The following is a 15,636-nucleotide window of genomic DNA, read 5'->3' as shown; positions in this document are numbered from 1 at the left end:
AAACTACAATCAGAATAATAGAAAGGTACTAATTGCTAATATATAAAGGGTAATAATTTCTTAAACAATACGAAATATTACATTGAAATTTCAAATTTAAAAAAATCCTCAACTGACTGCAAAATATTTATTTACGTGTTTGTTTATTCATTTGTGGTTTTCATACATAGTGGAAGTGATTTCCTACATAGAGCATTAAATGGCAAATTTTACCTATGCGAAGACACTTCATAACGTCCTCCATATATTCAGCTTTCTTGACCTCTCCTAAGATCTTTTCTTTTTGCCTCCCTAAGAAATTTCCTCTTTTCCTTAAGTTTTCAACTTTGTTGTTAGCTGTATTCAGCCAACCTCAAATTGTCAATATATCCCTATAATATAAGATTACTTAATTTTTTTACTGTGAATGGATTTCAAAGGAAATCATGCACAAAAGAAAAATAGAACTCATAATTATCTATTGTGCTGGATGTATGAGTGTGTATTAAACAAGGTTATGCTGCAAGAAGTCTCTTCTTTCCAGGAAGAACAGAAAAAAATTCATGACTAGGCTCAAATAAGTTAGTCATAAATGTGCCTAAAGTATCTCTGTGAAATTTAATTTGTTCACGTTCCTCTTAATCTTATTTCTTCTTACCAAAATTATTTGAAATATTCATAAGCTAACCTTCTCAATGTAAATTATATACAAAGAACTACCTTCAAAACATTAAAAGCCGGGGCTGTTAATTTTCTCACTCCAAAATCAAAAAGTCACAGCATTTTATAAAAAGATTTTGTTAAATGGCTAAATTTTCTTTTTAATGCCCAAATTTCAACCATTTTGTGTGTTCCATGACAATACTAAACTTTGGCCTCAATGAATTAATGTAATTAATGTAAATATAAGACATTTAAAGTGATCATTGAAGGTACTGGGGATTTGGGACATCCTTAAATATACCAAAGGCATTAATTATATCCCTTTATTCTTCATGGTTATTTCCATGTATGTTTAGTGGGAAAATATTCCTTAAATACTAAGAGACATTGCAATAAAAACCAGGGTCCCAAACTGTTTATGGTATGGGTTACCAGTGTGACAGATTTATTGCCATATCCAAATCTCTGGGCCCATAGATGTGCTCTAACTGATTTTCCAGTATGGATTGATTTGCAGAATCAGAGCTGTATCCATAATTCAGAAATGAAGTATGGTGGAAAGCATGTGACAAGAAAATAATTGAGTAATATAGATTCATAGTCCTAGTTTTTGTTGTTAATTTTCCTTTATACTGACTTTTGAGAATATTTTGTTATCTTCTCAGAGGAAGAATTGATATTTTCATGGTAAAAAAAGTTTGCTTATAGTTCTCTGAGCAACTTGATGGCACACATACTTTTGTTACCAGCCATATGTTCTGTCCAGGGGAAAAAAAATATGTGCTTCAGATTCAAAGAATTGCACTGAACAACTTGTGAAATGAAAGTTCCATATGCAGAACTTGAAGGAAGACAAGTAGCAGACATTGCAGAATGGGCAAAAGCCTGTCCTTTGAGGTGTTCAGATATACTGAAAGCCATGAGACAAATGTTGTTATTAATAACCAATAGCAATATATTATATTTATTTTAATTGTTGAATTTAAAATTCATGTTTCAGGTTTGTCTAAGATTTTTTTACAAAAGTTTCTTTGTTTATTATTATACCTAAATCAAATGTGGTTAAAACTAACCCCTTTTTCATAACAAAAAACAATCTTAGAAAATAACAAATAGAGTCAGTGATATCCAAAGGTGATATTCAGGAAGGCTAATGATAAAGCCCAATAGATAATGATCCTTATGTTAACAACACCACATCAATAATTGACACTAAATTGAAAAAATTAAGTTAGAATAATTTAAAATCCATGAACCTTAGAGGAATCTTGGTATAGTTTCCATAGATGCAAATATTTGTTACCATCTACATAATGTATTTTATTTATGTAGACCTGTGTACTGCATTAGAAATATTTGTCCGTCTATCTAATACAATTATCTCTTCCATTACTCAACAATTTTTTATTTTGTATTATTCCCTTGATACTATTCTATAAGAGCTAAAACTTTGCTATTATTTAAGTATTTCTTCCCTTTAATTACATGGTCATTTTTTCACATTTTGTGTGTGGTTTTGTGTATGCATACATTGATGACATATGGCATACACATTGATGTGCATATGACACAAGGGTTTGTCATACATGGTCTCTGACATCTCTGTTCAATTGTTTATAATAATCTCTTTTTAGAGATTCAGGGCTCGTCCTCAGGGAAATATGACTTGATGCTTTAGTGCAAAATGCCCATCAAGAGATGCTGCCAAGATTCATCATTCCCCCCCAACATTTTACTTATGAATCTGCATGTAGAAAGTCTGAGAGCAATGCCTTCCATCAGATAAAACCCAAATTTGTCCTTTTGATTTTCTAATTAAGTTCTCTATTCATTTTACTGTGATACGAAGATACTGTACCTGATTTCTGACAGTACCCTGATTAAACATGGTCCATCAGCAATGTCTTTTTAAGTAACTGCTGCAGTCATTCATATACGCTTCATTAACTTCAGTATGTGAGTATTTGAAATTTCAGGATGAAAAGAAACCAGGCTAATCATTTAGGTATAGTGCATTTTGCCTTAGCTCTTCTCTGTGCATGGTTTAATAACTAAATCAAAGGAAATGGAAGCAGAAGTAGCAGTCTTCTGGGTCACTTCCTATTATTTATTCTGTGATCTTGAGAAAACCATTTCTTATCATATGTGAGTACATTTTTGAGGTCAAATGATGAGAAAGATGTGGCCTCAGATATAGGACCATGAGTTTTAAAACCAATCCCCAAATAAGAGGGAAAATGAAGACAATAATTAAGAAGAATAATCAACAAGACTTAGTAATAAACACAAGTAAACTGAGTATGAACAAATCAAAACCAAAGAAAAAATGCATGGAAGCTACTGAAGCGAAATAACATAAAAATGGAAGATAAAATCTACAAGAAACCGTAGCTGTAATGTTAAATTTATTTTCAAATACAGAAGAGAAAGTTTAGGTCTGATAATAACAGGGTGTCCAGACTGGATGACATATGGCAACTGATAAGAAAGAGATAATAGTAATAAATAGGAAGCAAAGAAATTGTCATTATTTACTATTGTTCCATGTACAAATGAGGTAGACCAATATATTCATATGACATGTGAATACATTCACATATATTCACATATATCTTATATATATATTTACTTGGTAAATATATAATAAGAAAGTATAATAAAACAACAGTTCAATACTGCTTGAAAGAAACATACAATATTCAGTTATGAATTTTCAGGGGAAATAATATGCTTATTTTTCAAAGTCAAAAAAGATTGTCAGTGATTTCTCTGTCTTTTACATAAGTAGACAGAGTAGACACAAATTGCAGGTGTTTTGTCTCAGCCTTAGTAGTTGATTTTTGTTGTAGGAAGGTGTGTGCTTTTAAGAAATATTGCTGGGTTTGGGGTTTTTTTGGCTTTTAACCAAAAAAATTCCAAAGTATATTCTCTTTATGCCAGATCAGATAATAGAAAAATATCTAACTCCTCGCTGCCTTTTAAAACTTGGACTCTTTGTCTATTTAACCACTCACTGCGTTGTCATGGGATTACTGAGTCATTCAGGTTGAAAAGGATCTCAGGAGGTCTGTAGTCCAACCTCCTGCTCAAACAGGCTCAGCTGTAAGAGCAGAGCAGGGTGCTCAGGCAAATCTTGAAAACATTCAGCAAAAGGTACAGTTTCACTAGGCAGCCTCTTCTAATGCTTCATGGTCTTGTGGAGTGGAAGTTTTTCCTTGTAATTCAGACTGCTTCCATTTCAATTTTTGACCACTGTCATTCATTCTTCTATTCCTGCTTCTCAGTAAAAAACCTGGCTCTGTTTTCTCACTAATGTCTTCATAGGAAGTGGCAGGGCTGTAGCAGATACCCAAACACATCCCTTCAGCCTGAACAAGCCCAGCTTCCCCAGCTGCTACTCTGAGGGTAAGTTCTATAGCCCCATCCAGGCTTGTGTCCTTTTACTAACCCATTGGATTTTATCCAATTCTTTCTTTGTACTGGAAGTGAAAACCAGATGCAGTTTCCCTTATGTGGTCTTTATCTGAGATTAATAATCTGAGTATGTTTTCTGGCCTGAGAACAACTATTTCCACAAAAATCTCTGCATTGCATAGTTGCTAGTACAGAAGCAGATGTAATAAATATCTGCTATGAACTTAATCTTATTCAAATCCATGTAAAATACTGCATTCTGCAATTGATACATTTCTCTAAGAACAAAAACCTTAGAGACAACTTTTGCTTCAAGAAAGCCATGTGCACAAAAAAAACCCAACATTGTATAGGAAAGGACATGTCTTATCTCTAATCAGTAACCTCTAATCAGTAAGCACATTGCATCCAGTGTGCTTACCTGAAAGACAGAAGCTCAGAGTTACAGAATAGAAGGTATTTTATGCTTTTATTATACACTGAATTTTACACCTTTTATCAGGGTCATTTATTTATAATAAGGGCACCCATGGAAAATAAAAAGGGTAACATGACTAATTTGAACTGGTATTGACATTTAAGTTCTCCCTGTTCTTAAAATAATATTTGAAAGAAAGATAGAAATGTCAAAAAAAAATTACCCGGGTGTCTACCTGCAATATTATAAATTGCCTTAGAATGCCTATTTAGACCTTTTTACTGTATTGCTATTCCAAGATGCTAAAGTCTTTATTTATAGCATTTTTATTTTAGCTTAATTAGTTATTTTGCAAAAAAAGAAATTAACAGAAACTTTATAAACTGGAAGAATCTGAAAACTGAGAAAGTAGAAAGAACTCTTACTTGGAGACTGGCCAATTTTCCACCTTGAAATTTCCCAATAGAAATGTGTCATAAGCTTGTGTGAATAAAGCATTAAGAAACACACTCACAGTAGATTTGTGATTTGTGGACTTTTATGTTTGTTTATTTATTTTTTTTAAAGCTGGATCAATTCCTTGTTATGATTTAGTATATAACAATGGGTGCTGGCACAAATGAGATACTGAACCTCAAAGAGAAGGGAGGTCAGTGTTGTTACCAGCACTTTTTCCTTCTACCTGGTGGGATTCAAAGTAATGATGGTTGTGACAGGTAGAGATCATCTGCCTTGGAGCAAATAGTCCTGAATAGAGCTGAATTGTCACAGATCAGTGTTTAAATGAGTCGACAGGGTGGAACTGGGAACCCTGGCTGACTGGGTGGGCCAAAAGGGACATTGACAAGAGTCTTAAATATTTGCTGTAGGTCAGTGATCACACCAATTTGCTGTTTCTCCTGAGTTGGGATAATGGATTTTTAAAATTTCATTGTTTCCATGGAAACTGGAAGAAAATCTGTGTTCATGCTATCTTTGAAACCCTCTCTCTTGCATTCTTCCTTCAGTTCACACACCTTCAGAAGTCTTTCCCCACACTAACTCATTTTATCTTTCTTTTTAAAGTAAAATTTTTGGACTTTTTAGGAAAATGTCTATATTTTCCACCCATCTTTAGCATTTGAGTATACCTATATGTTAATACATATTCCTTATGAGAAATCAATGGGCTTAGATCATGCAGATCATTTCTTATGTCACAATGACCAGCACTCAGGCTGAGGACTTTCAGTACATACTAACATACTTTTCATCTGAAACTGCCAGCACGATGGTCCATGACATAGAGTTAATCTAAATTGTTACTTCAGTATATAGCTGTTCATACAAAGTTTCTGGATATAACTAACTCTAATTTTGACAATTTTCAAACTATTTACTCTTACAGTTATGTTGTCCTTAGCCTATTGTTTACAATGTATTAAAAAACCAGCCTTTCAGGATATTTTAACCAGTAAAATTCATCAATTTATTCTAAAAAACCCAAGTTGAATATAAACTACATCCCCATTAACAAAACATGGTTTTATGTCATAAAGCTGGAGGATGTACTTGAAGTGTGGGTTATCTGAAGTAGTTATTTATATTGTATTACTAAATTAAAGTTCATTTTGTCTGAGTAGAAGCTGAGCAGAACTGAGAGAGCCAAACACATAAAGCAAGGATTTACTGTCTTACATCTGCTTTGTACTGTGTGATATACCTTCCTTGGCTACTTTTCTATCACAGAAGTTAAGAGACTGAGGTGATGGGCTGTGAATCAGAATCACCTTGATGATTTCACTCCTGATGAATAAGCTCTCCTGAGAGCTCTGAAGAGTCCAACAGAATAGAGTCTTATGGGCAGGGCTGAGGTCACTGTGGGCAAATTTGTCTGTGAGCATCACGGACTGCTCAGGATGTTATGGCATGCTCAGGTTCTGGCCAGCATAATTGAAAACTGCTGTAGACCCTGCCTGGATGGTTTTTGTCTAGACAAGGCTGCATGAATCTAATGGGAAGCAGCAGTTCAGGCATAGATGTGAGCACAAATATTGCTGCAGTTGATGGTCTCAGGACAAGCCTCCAATAGAGAAGTCCAAATTTAAAAAAAAATAAAAATCACATAATTCAAATAATTTTCCCATTGAGATCCAGCCTAAATATCAGCAGGTTGTCTCAGTCAAGACAGAAGGACTTCAGACAGGTCTGGGTAAGTGACACCTGCATATAATTGTGCAAGATAGTGACTTTAGATCACCAAATTTCATCAAAATTGGTTGGAAGAGTTGTACTTTTGAAGAATGGGATCTAAATTACCTCCTGGATCTAGATCTCAGCTCTAAGGGGACATTAATCATTAAAACCCTCCAAGACAACTTCCACATGGTCAGACAAACACTTTTGATGCAAATGTAGGCAAAAAATATGTGTATGTACCATTGGATGTCCAATCATTTACTGATAATTAAAAGTTTTCAGTTGCTTAAATTTGTTTTATTTACTTCAAGTTTACTATATTTTTATTTATGAAATGTGGTAGCTGAAAAATGTTAAAACAATTTTAGTACAAAAAGAAAAAGGTGCAAAGACCATGACATACAAATCAGGTTTTATAAGCTACATGTTTAAAAAGAGAAAAAAAAATAGAAGAAGATATTCCAGGTTTTATTACCATGGGTTCTCATACTCCAGTCTTTCATATGATGTGTTTATAGACATGAGATATGCAAGCGAATACATTAAATACCACACATCCATATTTCAAAGATGTATTTTAAGATCACAGATGTTTCTGAAGGTTAATACAAGTTAAATTCATTTGACTATCAGTTATACATGGTATAGATTAGGTATCATTCATTTATTTATATGAATATTTAAAGCAGAATATTTCCACCCTCTCCTCTTGGAAAGATAGCAAGAATTTTTGTTATTAATATATTTACTGAGAAAATATACATAATTTAAGTGCTGATTTACTATGGAAATTGTGACAACTTATGAGCAATAACAAGTAAAAGGAATTTTTGAATCAAGTATTTTATCAATGATTTATTTGATAGAGGCATCCTGCAAGTGGAAGATGAGCTCTAGATTTTGTTGCCATAGATTAAAAGAATGATGAAGCAAGAGCATTTGAGATAAGGGAAGGGTAGGAAGAAGGCAGTAGGGAATGGGAGTGAAAACAGAGCTGAGCTGTAGTTCCGAATGTAAGAGATAAAGTCTTTTTTTCTGTTTTTCCTGTCTCTGCTTAGTCTTCTTAAAATGCAAAGCTTGAAGTATTTTTACTTTTTTAAAATCTTCCTTAACCCTGCACAATGCAATGAAACTTCTGAACCAGCTTTTTTACCCCCTTTTTATCCTCTTCCGCATTCTAAAATAAGCATTCATTGGGAACATGGAGGCCTTAGATTTTTGATCTTCAGAATTACATGAATATTGCATTGCTACTGTAATCTTTGGATCACATTTCCACACCAAAAAGAAAGAAAAAACCCCAAGAAGCCATACAAAATAGAGAGCATACAGATGGGATGGCTCTGTGGGGGTGCAGCATGCCTTGTCTGAAACTACCATCCACCAGACAAAATAAAACAGGGCAGCACAATTTTGGCAGTCAATTCCAGGGAGGAAGCTAAAACCCTAGAAACAGTAAATAAGGACATCCATGACACCTGGATGTAATTAAATCACCAGAGATTAATCTAAATTAAAATCACCCACAGTACTGAAAGTAGATCCTAGAGTAAACTTGACAGAGGGAAAATATATTTTAAACTAATGATACTTTAATAGAGTAATCTAATCCAGTAAATGCCTAGAGGGTTGTTTCTGAGCCAATTATAAAGGAAACCAACAAGAAAACAAAAATTCTAATGAATCATAAGTGACAGAACCACAAAAGACTTCTCTCATTGCACATTTTGATCCTCAGCATTTTTTGGAGAACTTATTACTATTTAATGTGAGATAGTTCTGAGCAATCTTGATTGTCCCAAATTCCTTTGCAATCTGAGAATTTTCTTGACTACTTTTCCTGTTAATAAGACTTTCCCTTTTTTCTTTTTCTTTTTCTTTTTCTTTTTCTTTTTCTTTTTCTTTTTCTTTTTCTTTTTCTTTTCCTTTTTCTTTTTCTTTTTCTTTTTCTTTTTGTATAGTTTTGACTTCTTTTTTTGGATTTTGCCATTGTTTTTTCTCTTGTCACATTCTAAGAGTGTGAATATCTTCTTTCCTTGGTTTACATTGCTATGGTTTAGGATCTTAAATTTCAAGTGTTGATCATATCATAATATTGATTGAACCTTGCTGAAATGCATCATGTTCTGATCCTTCACTCTCTTTATATTCACAACATTTATATCTCTGTTTCAAATCCTTTATTTTATTTCCCACTATAGTTGTCATGCACTTCAAACCATGAAACAAAGAGCTCCATATGTGAACGCCAACTGTAAGCATTAAAACTATGTAAAATATCATTTTTACTTCACTGAAACACAGCATTGGTGTCATGTCAGCACTGCAGTTAACACTTGCTTTTTGTTGTTGTCATTGTGGAATTATTGCTGGATATTTCAGACTTATTAGGGGTATATTTGGCTGTGCTGTTTATTTCTTTCCCTCTTACCATGTGGTGATCTAGAAGAGAAAGATTATGCAGAAAGTGTCTGGCTGTTTTGCATCAGGGCTTGTACTGATTGCTGCTCTAAAAGTAAATAACTCTCCCATCCTGGCTCTGGGACACACTGACTGTGTAGGAATCCTGCCACAGTCAGCTCTCATTTTCATAGAAGCAATAAAACACATGCAAGAAGTTACTACCACACTCAGTTGAGATTCAGTTCAGAAGCAGGAGTAATGATGCTTTGATATGTTAGTAAAAAACCTAATTTTGTTGTTTTTTCTGAGAAAAAAAGTCAGGGGTTTAGCAAAGAAAAAAATTCTACTTGACGGGAAAAAACTATTTGCTCTTCAGAGAAAAGGTCTGTTATTAGTTGGTGCATAAAATCTTCTGAATTCAATCATCAGCATAATTATAAATTTTATAGCATAGAAAAGAAAGAGAAAATATTAAAGGAGGATAACCCTTCTTTTCATATTTATTCACCTGTTTCATTTCTTCAACTCTGTACTGTGTTACTTTTCATGGTACCCAATTCAGATGATTCATTCCAGCTTTTGTATATAATTATTTTTCTATACTGTCTTGCAATAAGATACAAATAGATTTTTAAGTAACAGAAGTGCAGTTCAGAATGTCTTTTGAGGTTAAAAAAAGTATGCAGTAAAAAACACATTAAATAAAAATCTAACTTAAAATACACACTATCAATGTTTTGCTGGAAGAGATATAGAGTATTACTAAAAGAAATTCAAATATATTTCAAATTCAAGTTGAAACTACTGTTTTATATAACAGTATATGCTTGAAAATGTTCTCAGATTTCCTAGAATCATTGAAAGATTTGGGTTGAAAGGGAACATAAAGATCATCTAGTTCCAAATGCCATGGGCAGGGACACTTTTCATTAGAAAATGTTAGTTAACTGCATAATCTGAATCTGCAGAATATACAGTTAAAACTACAGTTCCTGGTTTTCTTTGCTAACATTATCAGCTTTTGAGGATCAGGGGAGAAAATTTATGTCTGCTTTCATAATTCAAGGCTGAAAGAATATGTATCTCCTAAGTAGCTCACTCCAACTTAAAACTATTGGCTTTGGGGAGATTTTCCACAAAAGGGAATCTTAGAAATATGGGTTTGACTGTAGCAGGTGTGCCTATTTGTGCCTTGTAAAAGATGAGTTTGAACAGCAACCCAGTAGGCTTTTCATCCTTTACCATACCTGATTGCTTAGCATAGCCTTTACCTCAATCCAGATATTATGAACTGGGGTTTAAAAAGGGGGATGTGCACATCTGTGTGTGTGTGTGTGTCTGTGAGTGTGTGTCTGTGGTGTATGTGTGTCTGTGGTCTGTGTGTGTGTGTCTGTGGTCTGTGTGTGTGTTTGTGTGTATGTGTCTGTGTGTGTCTGTGGTCTGTGTGTGTGTTTGTGTGTATGTGTCTGTGTGTGTCTGTGGTCTGTGTGTGTGTTTGTGTGTGTCTGTGTGTGTCTGTGTGTTTGTGTGTGTGATTTAAAATCAGAGGAAGCCCAAGGCAGACTCTTGTTGATATGCTGAGTGGTTTGAAGTGACTAGACACCCCAGAAGGGGTTATCCCCTCTGTACTGCTCAAATTACTAGCCGTAGGAAAAGACAATTCCCTAGGATTAATGCTCTTAGCAAAATGAATGTAGTCAAACAGCAACCCTGTTATCATATGTAATCATTTTCTTGAACATAACCCTGCTCTTATTGCTGAGTAATGACTATTTTCATCACCTAGATTCTCTTGAAACTCTCCAATTTCACTTTCTATATTCAACCCTCTAAAAGATAAGTTAGAAGCTGCATTTCCATAGCACTTCTGTGTCTCTTTAAAAGCAGAATTTTGATAGCTATCTTCTCAGCACTTGGGTTATGAAATCTTAATTTGCAACATGAAACAGAAGTATTTAGTGTCTAAGCAGTTTTGAAACAGATTTTTTGCAAATATTGAGATTAGATTTATGCCTTTCATTAAAAGCCCATCATCAAGACTTACAAAATATTATTTCTATAAAGGAATCGATTTGCCTATTTTTGATGACTTTTCTAGTAATTGTGATAATATATTATGTAAACAAGCAATGATTTAAATTTTTTTCAACTTTATTAAAAGCATAAAAGACAAAAACATTAAAGGAGATTATGAAAGTTTTTAATGGTTGGTTTTCAGTGTAATAGACAATCATGAATAATTTTGATGATTGTTCACTTTGCTTCATGATAAACTGTTGTATCTCTTAGAGGGGAGTGTATCATATTTATAGATTTTTAAAAAATGTAATATTAAACTACAGTACAATACTAATGTTCTAAGATATTTAATGGCTCTTCATCCAATATTTAGAAGCATTTACAACCACTTCATCCTGATTTTAAAATCTTAATTTGTTCACAATTCTTTAAGACGTAAACAAGATATATTGTGTAGCTTTGATATGAGATCTTAATTGGATTGTATTTAGCAGTAACAGAACAGGCCAAAATGGGTTTAGTTTTCTGTCTTTCTGTTTTATTTTGATTTTTTTTCCCCCACTAAAATTAAGGAAGGACGAAGTCACTTGAAAATAGAAAATTTGATGATACAACTGAACATAGAATCTATTTGACTAACTTTTCCTGGAAAGAAAAAAAAAAGAAAAAAAAGAAAATGACTGTTCTATCATGATTTTTGTTCATATTTCCCAAAAATTCTCTATCACTCTTAGTGACAATCTCTGATTAAGCAAAATCTTTTAATGTTTAGTGGGACTCTCTAATTAAGCAAAACCATATATGAATGCTCATTTATATATCTGAAGATCTTATCAGTCCTGGCAGAATATTCCAGAACAGAAAATTAATTTCTAAATTACAGCTTCCTTGATGCTTTCTAAAATTGCTCTTTAATAATTTTATTTTTCTTTTTTTACATTATGTGATACTTGAGAATCATTTTCATTCCAGCTAGAGGAATGTGGATTGCTGAAGGCACTTTTAATACTAAAGAGTAGGTGAGGAGACAGATAACTAACTAATGGCTCAGACTCAACTCCTGATTAACACTTTCCATAATTTGGTGATTGCAGCTATTCCAAGACAAAGCTGTGGTTTGTAATACAGAAAATTCAGATTTTCCCGACTCATACCTATATTTTGGAGACTTCTTTAAATGTAAAAACAGTTGCAAGGAATCAAAATTGTCTTTTTATAGTTACTTCTACAGCATGCAAGTGTAATTTATCTGCAGGGAACAGGAAAGTAGGAAGGTTATTTGAATATCATATCTACATCCATATTTCCCAAGGTGGTGGAAAATATCAGATAGGTCTAGAGAAAGGCATTCCTTTCTCATGAGCACTCTGTCTATGACAGCAGGGTTTCCAGATTTTCTCACTATATTTTCCAATGTGTAGTCTCATATTTCAATTGTATGGACTCTGCAACTGAATTCAGCTCAGAATTTTTATTTTTTTTAGACATTTTCTTTAATTAGTCTCAAAGCTAACTATTAGAATTTATGGCTTCTTTGACTCTAATTGTAGGACTGTGAGTCAGAATGCCTCTTTTTTGTCTCTTTTTTATTGGCTGTGCTGTAGAGGGATCTAAATTCACTGTGAATAAATTGGGAAGTTCAGCTGATCATCAGTGATTCTTTTTAAGAAATAAGTTTTCCCCCTTAAACCAAATAATCATTATTTGTTTGGGGAATTGCAGAATGAAAGTTCTCAGAGCCAAAACCAACCCAAATCATATTTTAAAACTCATGGAGGCTTTAAAAGTCTCCATAGCTCCTGGTGTCTGCATCCTTTTTCTCCTGGTTTTCTTCTTAAACATAGTCTACAGGCTTCTTTTGAAATGCACTGCAGGGAAGCTCAGTGTTAAAAGTTAATGTCCACTGGCTGAGGCTTCATACTGTTTCAGCAAAGACAACTCTCTAAAATACGTCACCTATTCAATTCTAAAGTTTCTGGTTAGACAGGCTCTGTTTTCTTCTCTTTTTGCCCAAAGCAAGACATAAATCCATTCTGCTCACATCAAATATAATTTGGAAATTTGGAGAGAAAAAACTGATTATATGCAGTAAATAAATATACTAAAATTTTTTTTCCTATTTCCTATATTCTACATTTTTACATTTCCTGCATTTATTCACAAGACTTAAACAAATAATATATGCATCTATATATGGAAATATCTTTCATGATGCTTTTTTAATTGATTTTTTATACTTACACACAAAAGTATATATTCAAAAGAAAAAAACAAGTAGTTACATAAGGTCATAGAATAATAGCCTGTGTTGGAAGGGACTGTAAAGATTGTCCTTGAGGAAAGGACACATTTCACTAGACCAGATTACTCAGACACAACCTGAATCACACACAAACTGTTCAAGGTCTTCTACTCAAACTGGCAAAGACCTTTTTTAATGTGGAGCTCCCTTCTGACTTAACGTGAATTCCCTTCTGACTGGTCCCTATGATTACACTTTTGCTGCTAAATGAAGTATGAGGAGGCATTTTCCCAAACACAAAGGCCAATGCATCCAGAGAAATGAACATATAATTTTATAAGATCTCTTAGCCTTCAAAACCAGCCAAGAATGTTACTGTCCTAAACTGTGACTGAGAAGCATTTGGGGAAGTGCTAGTTTACACAGTCCCAAAGTTCTAAATGTCAAGGACTATTTTGATCATTCATTAGTAAAGAAAAAGTAATTGCTCTGCCCAGTAATTAAGCATGGCTCTGTTTAATTCATTAACCCAGACACAGTTCAGGGACACAGTGGTGCCACCTGTGTTACACCAATGGGTGTAACAATTCAAATTATGACTGAGCACCTTAACCCAGCGCAGGCACCACTTGCTAAAGTAAGAACACCTTAGTAACATTGAAGCCTGACTCTTTAGCCTGGATCAGCAACCTTAGCAACAAACTGCTGCAGCAATTCATCATACAGGCTGTCTTGAGTCTGATTTACAAAGGGAAGCCTCAGCAGGGATGCTGGTACTTGGCACTAGATAAAACAGACTGAAGGTGAGTTTCCCTAAAGCAAAACTTCAATGTGTGAAACTATCCCTGCCTAACCATTGTTCTCTTCATACTGGTAAAGTTCATTAACAGATTTGAGGGTTCATCTGAGCTCTGAGTGATGATGAAGCATTTCATAAATTAGGAAAATTGCAGGGTTTTTCTACTATTCTCATTTTTCTCACTGTGATATTATAAGCTTTTCAAAGTTAGAATCTTGTGTCCAAATATACAGAAAGTATTTAGAGTTGACACTTCAGTATTTTATATATTTGTGTCTCTTGTATAAAGGAGCCAGATGTTATTAACCTGCATATATGAAGATGCTAAGAGGGTTATTACAGTGTTATAAGGAATTTAAAAAAATTGTATTTTATGATTCTTAAGGTCGTGCTGGCATTACTTATATTAATTGAGGAATGTCCCTGGTGGCTGAGGCTGACAGTCGCCGAATGGCCTGAACTGATGCTCACAGAGCATGGGCTGAAACAGGGGCTGGCTGCATGCAGCCTAACAGGAATGAACCTTGGAATGGTCTGACTCCTAAGCTGCTCCCAGGAATCTCCTCTCAGAAATGTAAAGCAGTTGAATATTTCTCAAGTTACAACACAAAAGAAGAGAATAAGTTGTATGTATATACCAGTGTACATCTTTACCTGCTGCTACTACTATTAATCACATAGCAACAGCACATCAGTCTAAAACCAAGTAATTTCTCAAGAATCTGAACATGACATATAGTAGCATTATGGCCAAACACAAAACTCTTTCAGTAACTGAGATACTATGTTTCACGCATACATTACAAAGCATTTTAACATCTGTAAACTGAAAAAAATATCTGCTTTGTTTGTGAGTATACTTTTGGGTGCAAAATAATTAGCTATTGTAATTATCTAGTAATAAATGTTAGTCTGTTGCACCTAAGTTATCTAAAACAAAAAAAAAATCCTGAAGGAAACAAATTTTACAAAGGCTAAAATTGACGCATTTGGTGATATCTGCAAACATTTACTTTGTATCAATATATATCCAGTTTTTAAGAATTCTATTTAAAATATAATCTCTATCAAATTGAATTTAAGGATCCTAAAATGTATTTTCAAACATATAATTTGATTATTCTGAAATATAAAAAATAAAACTTATATTGTAAAATAGTCCAGGTTCATAATATCATGGATTTTAAACTGCAAGTATTAAATTTATGTAGATCTTCAAAAAGAAAATCTGATTCATCCAACTGAGCCAATGTGCTCAGCTAAAATTCTTATGTTAATGGACTCATCTTCACAGCCAATACAGAAAAAGAAGCTTTTTCTAGAAGTCATTGAAGATTTTCTGCTCTTCCAATGCGCTGAACAACAATTCACGTAGGTGAAGTTACCAGTTAGATCCAAACTTCAAGAGAAACACTCCAAATTTTTCTTCTTTTATTCTGTCAGAAAAATCTTTCTTTGAGAGGAGATTGCCACTGAGGAAGGCCAAGTCCTTTCCACCTCCTGTCTGCAGCAGTATCTTCT

Source organism: Melozone crissalis, unplaced genomic scaffold (assembly GCF_028551555.1).
Source record: "Melozone crissalis strain CALT ecotype California unplaced genomic scaffold, PUWL_Pcris_2 ptg000002l_1, whole genome shotgun sequence".
Taxonomy (NCBI): domain Eukaryota; kingdom Metazoa; phylum Chordata; class Aves; order Passeriformes; family Passerellidae; genus Melozone; species Melozone crissalis.
The sequence above is the reverse complement of the archived record's forward strand: the minus strand, read 5'-3'. Positions refer to the sequence as shown.